The sequence below is a fragment of the Acinonyx jubatus genome, chromosome C2 (assembly GCF_027475565.1).
Source record: "Acinonyx jubatus isolate Ajub_Pintada_27869175 chromosome C2, VMU_Ajub_asm_v1.0, whole genome shotgun sequence".
Lineage (NCBI taxonomy): Eukaryota > Metazoa > Chordata > Mammalia > Carnivora > Felidae > Acinonyx > Acinonyx jubatus.
Window position 1 is genome coordinate 118,560,150 of NC_069384.1, and position 18,143 is coordinate 118,578,292.

An 18,143-nucleotide genomic window follows, 5' to 3' on the forward strand; every position below is an offset into this window, starting at 1 on the left:
CTTCTTAGGGCCTTCTTTACCTCTCAGAAAAGAGCTGTAATGCTTTAGAAAAGAGAAAGTAAATGATGGATAACAGATAAAATATTAAACACTCTTTCCATGCCTTCAACCCACTTTCTGCTAGGACAGCAAATACATGGCCATCGGAAACGGAGAATGAAACTGACATTCCTTGAACACGTACTGTGTGCTAAGCATCAGGCATACAGTGATGCAAGCATGCATCATCTCAATGAATGCAGTGATCCCTGTCTAAAAAATAGGGAAACTGAGGCTCAGAGAGATGAAGTGATTTGCCTAAGATTATAAAGTAGCAATGGCAGCCCCAGGGTTTGTCTCACCGCCCATGCTCCTGTATTCCTTGCCCTCCAGCAAGAAAGGTAAAGAGTTTAGGACACACGCATTACCTGCAACGATTGGTTTCCAAATTTCTCAGAGCAAGCTCCCAAAACGGATCCATCTACTCAGAGCCCCCAGGATGCCTAACTTAACAGCATTTTCCTGCATTCTGTGTTTTCACTGCACTATGGAAGCTGCTCTCAAAGTGTAAGAATAAACCAGCCAAGGAATTCATTCAGCCGTGCTTGAGCACCCTGAAACACTTAGAAATTTATTCCTCAGGACACCTGGGTGGCTCAGTCATTGAGCCTCCTACTTCGGCTCAGGTCACGATCTCACGGTTTGTGGGTTCAAGCCCCACTTCGGGCTCTGTAATGATACTTCAGAACCTGGAGCCTGCTTAGGATTCTGTCTCCCTCTCTCTGCCCTTCCCCTACTTGTGTTTTCTCTCTCTTTCTCTCTCTCTGTCTCTCTCTCAAAAATAAATAAACATTAAATTTTTTTTAAAAAGAAAAGAAATTTATTCCTAACTGGCAGTATCTGTCCCAAGGCAGCAGGTCCTCTGTTGCCAATGCCCTGCTAGCAGCCTTGAGTTTGGCTCTTCAGAAGACCAGGGAAGCTCTATGCCACATCCTGAACTTGGGAAATGAATCCCCAAGAGAAAGAAACACACCAAGATAGTGCTAGTGAGCCACATCCTCTCCACCTCCCCAGTAAGAGCTCATGTTCCTGCTACGAAATGCAGCAAGGCTCAGAGCTATAATCCAATAAGTAGAGCAAAAAGGACACTGACTAACTCAAGCACAGAAGCAAACAGACACCTGGGGAAGGACCAGCGTTGGGCTGTAAATCCATACAGACTCCCTTCCCTGTTTGCCCAGCACCTGCCCAGCACAAGCTCTAAACACCCACTTTCTAGTCCTGTTCATCCACAAGGTGGACACACAGTGGTTAACCTGAACCCTGCGATGAGGCTTCAACACTTGGTCCAAACAGATAAACCCTGCAGAGAACTCAGCAGGCAAAACAAAAGTTGTGTCTCACCTTTCTCATTCATGCAAGGAGAAAGCCATTCTCCACTCTGAGTAATTTTGATTGAACTTCATGCTTTTGCCGAAATGCAGGTTACTTCTGTAAAGGCCCCCACAGACCGCGTTCCCTCTTGTTTGAGGCTGAGTCAGGCCCGGGACTCTTTGAAAACCAAAGGTTTTCAAAGCCCAAAGGTTACTATTTACTTGCCACTATTGGGACTCCAGGATCCACTCCTCATTCCCCATTCCAAGTGCATGTACCGCCACCATAGCTGACACTCGATTAAAATCAAGAAAAAAGTGATTCAGACATGATGGGCAATGCCATATTATTTCAGGCTCTTGAAACCGGAGTGACAATGGAACGACCCACAATAGTAGCCAAATGCCTGAAAGCGCAGGGGCCTCACTTCTCAGTAGGGAAAGAAAGGTGCCAACAGCAGCTGCGTGAAGGAGTGTTGGGGGTGGAGGACAGGAGCCCTTGCAAATTTTGCTCAATTGTTCCTCTTCACATTATGAAAAGACGTTGCTATGTAATTATAATAGTGTTGGAAATGGTCTGAAGCACAATCAAAAGTCGCTTGGCTAAAGAAAGCATGAAAGGGAGGGGGAAATGGTCTAGAAAAGGGTATAGGTGGCTAAGCTGTGAAGATGGGTATGAGAGGTTGTGGCTACATTGTCTGTTATAGCATCCTCTGTGGAGTGGTAGGGGGAAGCAGAATTTCTTTAAAGAAGGTTTTCAAGACTGCCTTAGGGTCAGTCAACATATATAGAGCATAATAGCATGGACTATTTTATTTAACCTTCCCCAAATCATTCACCATTCCCACACAACAGAAGAGGAATCTGAGGTTCAGAATGGTTAATGGGCTAGCCGGAGATCAAAGCACCGATCAGTGACACGGTAGTTTCTTGAATGCAAGTCTGTACTCTTCGAGCCGCTACTGTTCTCTGTATCATGAAACCCACCTAAAGGTGCCTACAGGGACAAGGCGGGCAGTACAGATAAGGGGAGCTACCAGATTTGAGGGGGGGAAAAAAAGTAAAAGCAATCGACATGTGGCTTCATCGGGTTGGTGGGGGCTATGGCAAAGTGGAGAATTACAGACAACATCTAAAGTGAACAGCTGGGACTCAGAGGCAAGGGATTGTTACCTTTCAGGAGTGCAGACTCAACTGCCAGATCTGCTGCTTGTTCAAGAAAAGCTGGGAGTCAGATTTTTAGATAAGCTTTTGTTTGTTTTAATGTTAGCTCAAAAAAATCTTAAACATCAGACGTTTGCCTGTTCCATCAACAGGAAAAACAAAACCTATCTGCAAACCAAATTCAGCTCCTGGACTGCCAGAGGTAATCTCAAGCTTTTTCTAAACCAATAATATCAAATCATTACATTTTGGCATACGTAGGACCTCAGTGATCTTCTGGTCAGCTCCTCTACCGTGCAGATGAAAATGTTACAAGTCATAAGCACAAACTGAAATTGTAAATAATAATCTTAATGATAATGTTATTTTAGACGTAATTCCATTTCCCACATGGGCCATGTGCAGAAAGAGCATAGCGTGTTGTCCCACAAAGGCTGGAATCCAGTCCTGCTAAATAGGAGCTGTGTGACCTTACACAAGTAACTTAACTGCTCTGAGCACCCAATTTCTTCATGTGCAAAATGGAAACATTGCATGTAAATTACAAATCCATAAGAATTAATTAAGGCAATTATTAGGGGTGCCTGGGTGGCTCAGTGGGTTGAGCATTCAACTCTTGATTTTGGCTCAGGTCATGATCCCAAGGTAGTAGGATTGAACCCCCCACGTAGAGCTCCACCCTGAGTGTGGAGCCTGCTTGAGATTCTCTCTCCCTCTGCCCCTCTCCCCTGCTCACGTTCTCTCTCTCTCTCTCTCTCTCTCTCTCTCTGCCTCTCAAATAAAACTTAAAAATAATAAAATAAGGCAGTTATTAGAAGTTATAGTATATAAGGCCTGTTGGTCAAGGCCTTCACAATTGCTACTGCCCATCCTTCTCCCCTCCACCCAGCCTTGTCTCTGAATTTCTTTTCTTTTAGTATTTAGACAGCCCATTTAGAATCCAGCCAATTTCCTTATAAAGTTCATGTAAAATAGAAGCTGGAATTTCTAATTTTATCTGATGCAGACTCCTCCACTAGATTTCTCTGCTTCCTTGTCACACACTTACTAAGTACCTTGTTGGGCAATAGTCTTGCCTTGTCAAGATTGGAAAATGCACTGTAAGGATGTGAGGCTTACCTGACTCTAGAGGAAAAACCCAGATTGTTTTCTTTCCTGAGTGGGAAAAACCCAGTTCTTCCCTACTGTGTTTCATTCTTGTGAGCCCCTTTTACTACTCACATAGCACACCACTTCTCATACTTCTGGTCACCACATGTGTGGTGGTTTTTCCACAACAACAAGCAAGTCTCAGACACCAGCTGGATATCCATAGTTAAAATGACACTATGTACCCAGAGATAGCATCAGATCCCACAGGGAAGGGCTCAGTCCCACAAGACTGCCCCCCACCTTCAGACACCAGTCACAAGTCCAAGCAGTCACCCGCGTTTCTAACCAACCAGCTACAGATCAGAGATTCCAATGACCCCCTCCTCAGGTTCAATGCATTTGCTAGAAAGGTTCACAGAACTCAGGAAAACACTTTACCAGTTTGTTAAAGGTTTTGGTAAAGGATACAGATGAATAGACAGATGAAAGGTACATAGGGCGAGTTCTTGGGGCACAGAACCCGAGCACAGAAGCTTTTGTTCCCGTGGAGCTGGGGTATGTCACCCTCCCCTTGTGGATGTGTTCACCAACTTGGAAGCTCTCCAAACCCCCTGCTATTGGGATTTTATGGAGGCTACCTCACGTAGACATGACCAATTATTAGCTCCATTTTGAGCCCCTCTCCCCACTCTGGAGAGTGAAGGGTGGAGCTGAAAATTCCAAGCTTCTAATCATGGCTTGGTCTTTCTGGTGACCAGCCCCCATCAGGGAGCCTACCCAGAGTTGCCTCATTAGAACAAGAAATGTTCCTAGCGCTCTTATCACTTAGGAATTTACAAGAGTTTTAGGAGCCCTGGGTCAGGGCCAGGACAAAGACAAATATTAGGACAAGTGGTACTCCTAGAACTCTGATCACTTAGGAAGATACCAAGTATCAGGAGCCCTGGGTCAGGAGCCCGGTGGGGAGTGGGGAGGAGACAGAGACCAATGTACATATTTTCTATTATCTCACACCTACTATAGGCATTTGCCAGTTGAAAGCAGGCAGAAAACCAAACTCCTACATTCTCTCCCCCTTCCTCCATCAGTTGCCTACATTCAGCGTGTTCTTTCCCACTGTAAACACCAACAATTACAAGAGAAGGTAGGCAATTTGGGTTTAGTTTTTTTTTAGTTTTACCTGAGGTTAAGTGAATCCCACAGCAATGAAAAATCAATACTGTATTTGGCCAAATAGACATTATTAAAGCATCTAGATTAAATGAAATATAAATAATAGTCCATTGATTTTTTTATCCAACTTTGTGATTTAGTTTACAAGAAACAATTATTCTCAATACACCAAGAACTTGACTTGGCTGAGTGTATTCTACAATATTTTATAGGAATTTATGTTTTATCATCCCATCTTATTTGTTCTGTTTGTTTTTACACATGTGTATAAGCAAATAAGTTTATAAAATTTTTTTCTTTTTTTTTACTCTGGTCCCAGTTGAGTGCTTGATGTGAACAATAAATACCTTCTGCAAGGGTAACAGAGAAATTTAAGACATTGACTTTTGCTAAAAGATAAAATTCTTCAGTATGAGTAAATACTGTAGGAATCATATTTTAAAATCTGATCATGGGGATTAAACCAACTTCCAATTCTGAGACTGCCCAGTGCTCGAGTGTCACATTGTTCAGGAATTTACAATTCCAGCCAAATATGACTCAGATAAGCTCTCGTGATTGACACTAACCTACTAAAATTCACAACCACCAACCTCGGTCTCAGATCACATTCAACAACAGAAAGCGAACTTGCACGATGCCCAGTCCTCAGGTGGATTCCATCTTGAAGATCCTTTTTCCCATAAGCACTGAGGATACTGAAGGCAATTATCAGGAAAATGTCAATTATGCCAATAACAGAACAGCCATAGAATGATAAACAGCATGAATTAGCCTCCCCTTCTCAGCCATTTCTAAAAATATCTATTCATGACCGTTTTCCTATCTAAAGGTGTGATGGCAAAGCTAACTTTATGCACATACTATTGATTTTTGGCAGAATGAAGTCAAATAATACTAAAACAACTATAAGAATGAGGAATACGTGCAGATACACATATCTGCCAGGCCACTTGTTAAACTCTGCCTGAACCAGTGCATACAAGTAGGTCATTGAAAGTCAATGCAAACCGGGGCAGCTCCCCTGGCAGGAGACATTAACCTGCAGGAGGAATCTTGCAGACAAGTGATACATTTTAGCCAAGCAGCTATATATTTTATTTATGAATTGATATAAGCATAGAGATATATGGGGAGAGGAATGCACATAATATGTATCCTTAAACACACTCCAAAATAAAGAAAGATGAGAAGAGAAATGCATACCCACACATTCACCAATTTAATGGGGGGGGGGGGTCCTCCATCTCCAACCCCTCCAAAAAAAAAAAACCATAAAGGAAAGAAAGAAATCAGAGCTCTAATTACAGCTCTGGGGCCTATAATGTGGTTAGTGGCTTCTATTTTGTCCCCCAGGAGATGTAACATTAACCAGCCCCAGGCTCCTGTCTCAGTTAAGATCACCTTTGCTGTAGCCAGAGCAGTGACCTCAAGCACAGAGGGATCTGGGGACTCACATATGCCACTTGGTCCAAAAGGCACCAGGGTCTTGCAATTTGGGAAAAGGATCCTGAAGGGGACAGATTTCTCTTCCTAGGTGTTTACTTCGGTGCAAACCCCATTTGAGACAGTGGAACATACATTTGCTTCGTCACAAAATGTGAGGTCAGGAAGAACCTTCAAGATCATCTAATCCACACCCCTCATCTTACAGCTCTAGGATGTCCTCCAGCTACAAGGGCTGCTCCACAAACACAGGAAAGCACAAACAGAGGATCTTCGTGTGGCCAGGAGGAGGCAGGATACAGCAGAAAGCACATGGGCTCTGGAACTAGGCCAAGTTGGGTTCCAGTCACAGATGAAGGCATTAAGCCAAATTCCCTAACTTTTCTGATCTGGTTTACTCAGCTATACATGGAAATGACAGTGTAAGTCTACCAGTTGTCACCAGTAGTTCAGAAATCCAAACTGCCCTGAAATCCAAAGTGCTTCCTAATCCATGTGATAGCAAAGTCAGCCGAGACTGAACTTAATCAGAGGTAAAATCTAACCTAAAGTGACAAGGCTACATATCATCCTTATTTATTCCATGGCAGCCAAGCACCATGCCAGGGCCTGGTACAGGGGATTCTAAGCCAAACAGAAGGCCTCTGGCTTTGTGTTCTCCGTGTGCTCAATGGAGGGGCTTCTGCTGCTATGAAACTCCTGGCTCTTGCCTGCTGTTCCAGTTGGAGTAGCAGGTTAGGCCAGGAAGGAGCCCAGAGGATGACCCTTGTTTGTGAGAGCAAAGGAACCTATGTGAGAGTCCCCTCAAGCCCTACCCTCCCTGGCTCAGAGCAGAGGTGAGGGTGACAGTCTCTTCAGCTGGACTCGCTTTGCCAGCTCATATTGGCTCAACTACAAAATTTCACTGTGGCATTTCTTGATTTTTTTTTCCCCCCTTTCAGAAAGGAAAGTGGAAAAGGAGGCTTGTAGCTTCATGGAATTTTTTCATTCTGTAATAAATAATAAATTTGAAAGAAGGAATAGTATCTCAAAAGAAAAAAAAAATCAAAGTTACACTGCAAAAAAACCTCTTCAAGAGAGACTTTTTTAAACCTGTGCTGCGGGAGCTGGGTTGCACTTGTGAACTTGTGATTGCTTTATTTTTCTCTCCATTACTGGGTAGTTTTAAGTTAGTTTGTGCTTTTCTTTCCTGATGTCTCAAAGCCAAGATCCTCAGCCTTTTCCTTTCTGAATGCTGACCCATAAGGTTTCCTTCCAGTGCTGGAGAGAACACCTGGCTTTGGTACACCATCGAGGACAGCCTCACAAGTGAGAGTCCAGTGAGAAATATAATGTGTAGTAGAGGGGGCGAGGTCCTGCTCAATGTAAGCCCTGCCACCTGGGCTTCTGCCACACAAGCTGCATCGCTTTGAGACCAGGAGAGTGTTAGTCAGCAGGAACCATCTAAGCAAACATCACCAAGTAAGACTAAGCCTCATCAACTTAGCATTTTGGTGAACAGACACTGACAGTCAAATCCTGTGGGAGTGGACGCTGGGAGGGTGTGATGGAAACAGGGTGTGAGGCCAAGGAGGGCACTGCTCAAAAGGAGGGTGACAGGGAGTGAAAGATAAGCTCCACCAGCCTCACTGGTCATCTTTGGGCAAGTCAGCACCCTCCCTATTGCTAAGGTACCTGTGATGCTGCAGGGCAGGGTTACCCAGATTCCCTCAACCCCAAGCTCTTGTGTCCTCAGTTGAATCCATGGCATTCTAGTCCACATGCAACAAACATTTTTTGAGCATTGATTATGTGTCAGGTCCCAGTCTAGGCAATGGGAAGACATAAATAAAGCACAGCCCTTACCCTGAGGGACTCAAAGCTTTCACCTGCCTAAAGATGTGTGGGCAATATGATTTTATTAATTCCCAAAGTGGGTCTAGGAGTCTAGGAGACAGAAGTCTAGGAGAGAGAAGAGGTAAGGAGGATAGGTCCTATCTAAATTTGAGAAACACTGCTTACTTTACAGTGTAGAAGGGTCTCAGCCATAAAGAGATGTGCTTAATTTCGTGACTTATTTAGACCCAGAATCCATTTATCATGTAATGTGTCTTAACATCATAAGGTGCTTAATCTGCCATGAAACATACTTTGGGACCCAACCCATCTGCTTCGTTTCAGCTAGATGTGCCTTAGAATTCAGAATTTGGGGGGTGTTATCAAGGTAAACTAGTACACCCCCTCTCTATGCAATTTGTGATGGCTGAAGCCTTCTTCAGAGAGGAAACAGAGAATACCTAGCTCCATTAGACATCCATGCCTGCCAGCAGGGTTTGAGGACTTATGTTTTCCCATCTGACTCTGGAGACTGGGACCAGGTGACTAGACTCCAACTTGTTTCAGCCATATTTGTCCCTTCGCTCATTTGTTTAACAAAAAATTTTTGTACTGAGAACCTTTTATGGAAGTAACTACATTGAAACTGGGTATTCTCTGTCATCTGACAACTTGCAGACTACCTGGTAGCGGGAGGGGAGGACTGACCAGTTGACAGGCAATTTGAAGGTGTGATAAATGCCATAATCAGGGTGACCATACATCCTGGTTTGCCTGGATCAGTCCCAATTTACACCTGTTGTCCATGCATAATATGTACAGGTGCCCCCTTTTACTCCCATGAGTGTCCTAGCTTTGACAATAGATTACACAGCCCCCCTAGTTATAGTGGGTTCAGGATGTAGAAGTTCAGAGGAGGGAGAGTCACAGTGAGCTTCTCAGAGGCCTTGACACCTGAGTTGAGTCCTGAGTAACTGAGGAGGAAGAACTAGCCAGGGACAGTGGAAGACTCAGCACCCAGGTGGAGGAAGCAGAAGTGCAAAGAATAAGAGAAGACAGGACTCAGTACATGCGATTACATTTCAAGAGGCAGGAGATGGGTCTCAAAGGGTCCAGTTTAGACTCCTCAGGGCCACAGGAAGCTTTCAGTAGGGTTGTAGGTAGGGAAGTACCATAATCTAGTCAACATTGCAGAAGAACCACTCTGGCTGCGAATGGAGGCAGGCAGTGAGCTGGGCCTGCTCAGCAGAACCCCAATACCAGTGAGGAGACTGTTGCAGCCACTGAGAAGAGAGGTGCTGGCAGCCTGGGTGACAGCAGCAAGTTGTGGGCTAGAGAGAAGTGGATGGATGGATGGATGGACGGACGGACGGACGGACGGACGGACGGACAGGGAAGTCTTTGGCAGGTGGAATAGACAGAACTTGGTAACTGATTGATCAATTGTGATGTAGAAGTGAGAAAACAGAGTTGAAGGTCAGACCCATGCTTGAGCTTGAGCATGACAGTGCATGATGGAGATTTTAATGAGACAGGGAGCATGGAGGGAAGAACAGGTCTTGGGGAGATGGAGACAAGGAAGTCAATTTCGGTCAGAGCAAATGTGAGGTGCCCTTGCTGTGTCTTGGCCTTTTTTTCCAGAGCTTCAGAGCTGATAGGGTGAAGACAAAGGAACGTTTTTTAAAACTATTCAGAAACATTCTTGAAACTGAATAAAACAAAAAGCCAAGTCAAAGGGTACCAGAGCAGCCTTGTTACTGGCACGACATATCACTGGCTGCTGTTGTTTGGGAGGCAGTAAAATTAAGCCTCCAACACCAAGCTCTTCTGTTTGGCCCTACAACAGAGCAGGTGTAGAAGCATCCCTCCACCCACCCTTCACACAGAACCCTCTGCCTCCAGCCTGTGCTACCACTAACAACCCAGCTGAGCAGACCAGCAGCTATCAAGTGGCCCTAGTCCTTCTTCAGGCTCACATTCTGACAATGGAACGCTCTCCAAGCCATTTACCAGACCTCTGAGCCTTCCACCAGCAGTGGCAGTTCTCTTGCAACCACATCCTCGCCATCTCTGGGAGCATGATGCAAGTTGGATGAGGGCAGAAGCAAGGGTATTTGGTTTGCTTTTGGCCAGAAAGGATCAGAGCTTTAAATTGCCATGACAGCCCTTGGATCTTCCAAAGTCATTTAAAATTCTCTACTTGATTGTCTGGCCATTGTGGCTTTAGGCTCTTGGCTCAAAGTGTATTGGTATTAGTCATGTGGGTTATGGTCTGAGAAGTTAAAATGACTGCATGTGTGTAATGATTCTACTCTTTCCACACAAAGAACAAGAATTGTTTCATGGAACGTCACTGGCAACAGGACTCTGCTCAGCAGTGACGCAGTAGCAGGAGGCATCCCGTCTAGAGCAGTGATGAAATCATCTCACTCAAAACTGTCTGGTTCACGGACTGGAATGAGCTTATTGTCTGGAACCCTGAGCCATCTGCAGATGTATTACTCACCCCCCACCCCCACCCCAGAGGCTTCCTGTCGGAATCCAGAGGGCCGACCTTTGCATGCAAGCAAGAAAATTTCAAATTCAGGTCTCATTTCTTAAGTTGTTACAGTGACCCAGGGCCAAGGAACATCTTTTAAAGGACACCTGGAAAGAATTCCTGGCCCTGAAAATGCACATCAGTAGGACCTGAACTGTGTATTTCTATTTCACTCAGCAGACCCAGGAAACCTGTGGGCATTTGGATTTTATAAAGTGTGATGTGTTCTTTGGGTTTTGTCATAATGGGAGTCTAGGCTTAGCTTTTTAGTCCATGCTCTCTCTGTGTATAGCTGGAATTACAATCATCATAATCAAGCATTTAAGCAAACAAAAATAATCATTTGAAAGCTATTTTCCATAAGCTCTTTAGTTCTCAATTCACTACAATTCTCTTCAGAAGGCAATGTTCCTTTTTTTCCTATTGTAGTACTGTCCACAGTAGAAGCAATGACCAGTTCTCCACACATAAAATTAATTCCTTTTCAGATTTTCTGAATAAAAACAAATCGATCAAAAGCCTAAATTTGTTTTTCTTCCAAGAAGGCATTTTTTTGGTACAGGCAAAAATCTACTTGTGAACACCATCCTAGTTATACTTAAAAGTAAGCACTTCATATAATTTTGAGCCCTCCTGGAAAACCCAAATTGTTTTCTCTTGGAATGTTTTAATCTCTAAAATCCCCTTTGGGGTCCACGTCATGCAATTCTCTTAACCCAGGCCATTTCTAATTAAAGTGCAAAGGTCCATAAATGCAATGATTCTATAAACTCACTATTATTCCATTACCACTGAGGGACAAGGTGCTGAGCAGAAAATGAGGAAATGATTGTACTCGCCTGTAGGAATAGCAGCAATGGGAATTATTCCAAACCCTGAGGGAATAGCTATAGAGTCAGTTCCTTCATTGTGTAGGCCAAGAGAGAAAATTTGCAAGGATAACTCAAAACAATGGACAATCTGCTCCAGGTTCTTTCAACTTCAGGAACCTGTGAATAATAAAAATGAAACACAAAACTCACACCAGAAGCTAGCAATGGGAAGCACAGGAAAAGAACTCCCAGAGTATAAAGAAGGGGTGAAAGAATTTTTCCTCTCAATCTGTAGCACCCTTTGATGTCTGCCCCTTGAAAGGCTATTTTTTGAGTCCTCCAATAAATCAGTTTGCTTTATTAGCAGTCTCCTAAATTGGCAAAGAAAAATTTTGTGCCCGAAGTATGAGCTGGCCAAGTCAAAGGTCAAGCACCGAAGAAGAAATGTCAGCCTTGCCACCTCTTCCGAGTCAACACCAACTGCCCATTGAGAGCTACCTTGCTGTGAGTTCTAGGGCCTTCCCTGCTTGCCAGCAATTATCCCCATCTCACGCCAGCCCAGCTATCAGGACAGAGAAGGACCTGAGAGATGGAGATGGTGACCCACACCTTGTGAGGTCCAGAAATAGGGGAGCCACATTTTGCTTTAAGACTTCTAATGATGTGGGTTATAATGACTCAAAGATGACCTGCACTGGCCCCGGCTTTCACAGTCTGTCAGACACTATGCAGTTTGATTCTGAAGAGTTTGGAGTTAATCTGAGTTATTTGCTTCCTGATGGGGGGGGCAGGGGGACACCAGAAGATACCATTCTGATGGTTATATGCAGTCACTGAAATCTGCTGCGGTAGCTTTCCAGCTCCACTTAAATCTAGAACTGCATCCCTAAACTGGGAAATTCCAATGGGAGATAAAGAATATCACTCCACACTGCAAAACAATATAAACTTACCCTGAGCAAGAACACTCTGTGAGTCCCCAGCTGAAAGGAAGTTTGGGAGCTGGAGGGGATGTTACCAAGTGGTAAACTTCAGTGATCAGTGGGGACCTTGGGCATGGCCTGTACTGACAATGCCTTAGCTTCCTTTCAAAATTTTAGATTTACTCGGAGGGCTCTGAATGGTGTCAGGAGTCCCGCAGCCCCACAGAAATCAACAGAAAGAGTCCTGGAACGCTTGGCTTGGCTTCCTCCAAATTCTCAAGAAGGTCACAGAGCTTCTATGTCTAGCGGTGCCGTGCACACGGGCCCAGGGCCTTGCCTTGGCTCTCAGGCAGGTGCTAGGAAGGTTTATTGAGACCCTCACGCCTTCTCTACCACGACCACCGCCAGAGTACACACACACCTTTCTTTGCAAACACTCTTAAAATTGGCAACAAAAAAAGAAATTCAATTAGGAGAAAATTATAACTGTTATTCTGTCAGCAGATGGCATGTGTAATGTGAAAATTCTCCAAGCTTCCACAGTCACCAATTTTTGAAAGCCCTTGACCTCTCTTTTGTTGGATGAAAGAGAAAAGAATCTTTCAGTTCTGCTTGCATTACTAACCTCTATATTCAAAACTCTCCTGGGTTCTGGGCTACAAGCCACATCTCATACTCTCTCAACTGTGTATCCAATTCCTAAAATGCTTGAAACACTACTGCTTATGAATGGAAACTCAAAACTTAAGAGAAACTGGGGATGGTGAGAGACCTCAGTTCCTCTTCTACAGCATCCCTATTTTCCTTTCCTTTTCCTCAAACAACCAGTGATACATGGGACAAAATGTTAAAAATCCAACCTTTGCAAATGGAAATCTCCAGGAAATTCTCTCATGGCAAATACCAAATGGTGGGCAATTCTCCCAACCCAAGCCCGTGAGTCTTGGCACAAAGTTTCTGGGCTACAGTCACCTATTGGCGTGATGGCCTCAGGTGCGAATGGTGCCAAAGAAGCCTCAGAGAATTCAGAAAAGTGCAGATCTTTTCTAAGACCTCCTACGAGTCACCTCTCATGACTCTTTTCAAGTCCATTGAGCTCCAGAATCAAAGAGATAGAGAGTCAATCTGGCAGTACAGCAGCCTGAGTTCACCTCCTGGCTTTACCACTACCTAGCTGTGTGGCCATGGGATGGCTCCTTTGTCTCCCTGTGCCTCAGTTTCCTCACCCATAAAATGGGAATAATGAAAGAGGTACCCCCTAGGATTAAAGGAGATCATTCATGTAAAGTGCTTAACACAGAACTTTCAACGTACTTAGTGTTTAATAAATGCTAGACACCATTAACACTGCAATTCTGAGCCAGAGGGTCAAAGAGGGGTAAATTTACTGCTTTTTATTCTAGCTCAGGCCAGAAACTCAACTACGTTACATAGAATTTGAAATCAGGAGGTAAGAATAGCAGGAACTCCTCTATACTATAGAAAGGCCCATTGAGGAGCACCTGAGTGGCTCAATCAGTTGAGCGTCCGACTCTTGGTTTCAGCTCAGGTCATGATCTCAGTTTCATGCCCTGCATCAGGCCCTGTGCTGGCAGCGTGGGGCCTGCTTGGGATTCTCTGTCTCCTTCTGTCTTCACCCCTCCCGCATTCGCACGCTCTGTCTCTCTCAAAAATAAATAAAAGCTTGAAAAAAAAGAAAGGCCCATTAATATCAGCATATATTTATTTTCCTATCCCTTTTTGTAGTTAATCAGCAGGGATTGCAAGGATATTTGAAACCTCACATACAGCCAAAGGATGTGACTGTCTGTATCTCACTCATGTGATCAACAGAAAGTTTTAGTAGGTTTGGCAGCTCACCCACAAATGATCACTTCAGTGTGGGGTGGGGGGAAGCCCTGAAAGCAAGGACCCGTCCACCATTGCAGAGTGGTTTTCATGGGCTTCAAATTTTTGTCTAAACACTAAGATGGAAATCTCCAAAGACCTAGTTTCCTTACCAGATTCTGATTCCTAAGATTCAGGTTGAGCTGGAAATGCCCTCAAAGTAATCGCATTTCTGAGAAACGGCCAATACTTCCTACCCATGACCACTACTGAGTAGCAGAGGAATGTAAATGAGGGAAAACTCTCCATACTGCTAAAATATTTAGAGAGGAATTCTGACTGAAGGTCACAATCAATTCAGCCTTCCCAGTTCCTCGGGGTGATTTCAAATTGGGTTTCAAAAAGAGGCCAAGGGCCAAATCCCACAGAAATTTCTGGAGCTGGCATTAAATGAATCTTGCACAGAACTCCTAGCAGCGGTTAGATATTAACAAGGAGAAAAGAACAATTATCGTTTGGGACTCCAAGTGCCACTTTATGTCACTTTAAAGAATGAATACACTTCCAGCTCCACTCAGCTGTCTGCTCACAATTACAAAGCAATGGTAAATAATCATGGCAAATGGAAGGTTTGATTTAGGAGAGTGAGATTGTATAACGACTCAGTGCTTTCTCTTCCTTTTCTGTGGCAAGCGGGACAGCTCCTGCCACCGGTTTGGCATACATCCAGATCTGTGACTTACAAAGAAAAAGGGGGGGGGGGCCTGGAACTGTTTGTTAAAGCAGACACACAAACACACAGAACAAACCTACCAAAACATTTTTTATTATTTTTACAAGGGGAGAATAACCATATTATGAGACATGGTTTAACTTGCTCTCCAGTGGGTTTTCCTAGCCAAAGGATCATATTTGTCCAGGCCAATAAAATTTCTGAGTGGTTTTAATAGAAAGTACGTCTTTCCATTTTCTCAGTACATTGGTTTCTGAGTACGCCATCTGAGCTCTGCTCCTGAGAAGATGTATTGATATGGCAGATATGGGCAGTACTTCTTTCCTTTTGCACCCATAATTCACTAGAAGGGGAAGGCAGGTTTTATACTTGCTCTGAAAGAGGTCTAGACCCTGAACAGTGAAGACTTTGATCTAGGGCCCAAAAGCATCTTATCCAAACATGCATTCATTTAATCTTGCAACTCAAGAGTGACGGACCCTTCCAAAGTGGTTCAGGAGGACCAAAGGGACAGGGTTGGGGCACACAGAAGGGACTTGCAAGTATGCCCAAGGAGCCAGTTATCTGTGATACCCAGTCTCAGGAGAGAAGCTTTGCCTTTCAGAGAGGCAGGAGGGGTAATGTAAAGCATTCCTAAGGCAGGCTGTCTCCTCTCAGGGCTTTCCAGGGGAGTGAGGTTTTGTATACTGGAAAACGTAACAGCAAAGGAGAGCCGCCTTGGGAGATCCAGGCAGACTGGAATCTCTGGCTGCAGTTTTTCCCACCTTTCCTTCCAGGGGCCAGTCCAACCCTACTCATCTCTCTCACCCCATCCCTAGGACTCCCATCCAGTGTCATTTCCCATGACTTTATTTCTTGCCAACTAAATCCCAAATAAAGTTTAGGCTTTAGATAATACCTTTCCCAAAATAATTTACATGTTAACGGAAAACCTTAAAGGCTTTTCAAATCTCAGTAAAATTCAGTAAACATCGATTAGGAAGGCTCATTTCTGCTTATGGGGCATTAATCACTGCAGATACAAAAAGGAATGAGAAAATGTTCCTCCCTCAAGGAGCTCACAGTCTAACAGGAGAGGAGATGTATAGTCAAAAAATCCTGATATATTATCATCAATGTAATCAGAGAGGTCTGAGTGAAAGCCTGTGGGAGCCCCAGTGAAAAAATCCTCTAGTTAGAATACAGGGATAGACACAAAGAGGAACTATTTGCATTGAGCTGTATGCCCATTAGGACTGTGTTTGGCTGCATATAACAGAAAAATCTAAATAACCATGGCTTAATCAAAATAGAAGTTTTCATCTCATGTAAAAGAAGCATTAGACAATATAAAGCTGGTAATAGATTTCCATGATGTCATCAGTATTTCTCTGGTCCTTCTGTCTTTCTCCTTTATAGTCCTGAGTATACAGCTTCTGCCCTCAAGTGTACCTTATAGATTCTATATGGCTGCAGGAACTCCAGACAGCTCATTTAAGCTCCAGGCAAGAATGGAGAAACATCAAATTTGATGTTGTCTTTAAGGAGCTTCTCTAGAAATTCTACCCAACAAACTTTTTCCATTTCACTTGCCATTCAATCTGCTGAGGAAATAGAACCTCCTTCTGTCGTAAGGAGGAAAGGGAGACTGGATATTGGCTAGGCAAATACTGGCAATCTATTCCACAGGATTTAAAGAATAAACAGGTCTCCCTGAAAGACAAAGTAAGGAAGGACATCCTCAGTAGTGGAAGTAGAACATTCAAAGATAAAAATCTGTAAAGTATTTGGTGGATATGGGAACTGTGGCAGCCTAGAAAGGCCTTCCATGTCAACCTTAGTAAATCAACCTTGTTTTGTTGTTGTTGTTTTTTTAAGTCAGTGGATTTTCTAATTTTGGGTATGTACTGTGGTTACTGTTCATAGGAAACCTTTTATCTGGATGGACTTTTGTGAAAAAACTAAAAGAGAAGCAGCTTAGCTCAAGATGAGATTGGAGGAGAACGATAATAACCATAGGGGAGGGAATGGTAAATGCTAGAAGGGACGTAAATAAAAGATAAATGGGATTTCAGAGGCAGTGACAGTTGAGCTGTGTCAGAACGGATTTAAGATTTCCAAGTGCCAGCTGAAAAGAAAAGTTGTTCAAATGGAGGGAACAGCATATGCAAAGGCCCAGAAACATAGTGATACATAAATGGGAATTGTTGCTTTATTTTATTTATCAGGAGCTAAGGTTTGTGAAAGAGTGTGGGGAATAAGGTTGGAAAAGTAAGTAGGATGAGATCAACAGAGGGCAATGAAGTTCAAGTGTCAAGAATATGAGACCTGAGTCTGGAGTCATGTACATCTCAAAGGCAAAATCACACAGAAAAGGTAAGTCCATTACTCAGTCACCTTCGGACCTAGTCTCTGGTGCGTCCCCCACCGAAGCAACTGTAACCTAACTCTCTAGGACCCTAGTCACACAACCACTTAGCCCTTATTCCTGAAGTCCACCAACTCCAGAAATTAGGACCCTGAGGACAGACAGTGGTCGTCTATGTTCTCCCTCCACTATGGAGAGTCCTCTCTCCGTCTCTATTTTGGGGTTATCGATGTGGCAGATGCTTTGGGAAAATGATTTGCAAACTGTATGAGGCTACCCATAACGGGTTGGAACCAGCATTTCTAAACAACAAATGAAATGGAAGAGAAGCAGTGTATTAGTCAGAACAGGATAGACTATACCATGGTAACAAACATTTCCCAAATCTCAGTGGCCCATCAAGCAGTTTATTTCTCTCTCACTTAAAGGCCACAAAGGATGTGGATGACTCTTTACAGCCACTATCCTCCACATGACAATTCAGTGATCCAAGCAGCTTTGATCTGTGGCTCCACTATCTCAGCCTGAGGCCTCCTTGGGTCATGGTAGCAGGGAAGAAGTCAACAAGGTTGCATGCAGGCCCTACAGAATTATGGCTTAATCGAAATAGAGGTCTTCAGTCTATGTTTCCATGTAAAAGTGACACTAGTCACTTAGAACCATACACACTGGCTAAAATTAGTCATATAGCTACCCCCACCCCTCCTTCAAGGAAGCTGATATACCTACTTCAGGTACCTGAAAAAGGAGGAGGATTGGATATTGGTGCACACTAGCCTTATCTAGTATAAGCATAACAGAAGACAGGTGGAATGGAATGGGGTAAGATAGAATAGGGTAGGGGATAGGATTGGATAGGGAATAGGAATAGATCCAAGTGCATCGTAGAAGTATTTTTAGTGTTATATATGTATGATTGA

General features: G+C 43.7%; 1 protein-coding gene and 1 long non-coding RNA gene across 18 annotated transcripts in view; one reads left to right on the forward strand and one right to left on the reverse strand.

Moving 5' to 3' along the window:
• The window catches only part of LOC128315289 (uncharacterized), a 39,408-nt gene extending 37,117 nt beyond the window's left edge, over positions 1-2,291 (reverse strand). The window contains exon 1 of the long non-coding RNA XR_008297956.1: positions 408-2,291. This is a non-coding gene — a long non-coding RNA (uncharacterized LOC128315289). The remainder of the gene's footprint in view (positions 1-407) is intronic.
• Positions 1-18,143, forward strand: part of SLC9A9 (solute carrier family 9 member A9) — a 698,450-nt gene that overhangs the window by 663,270 nt on the left and 17,037 nt on the right. The window lies entirely within an intron of this gene.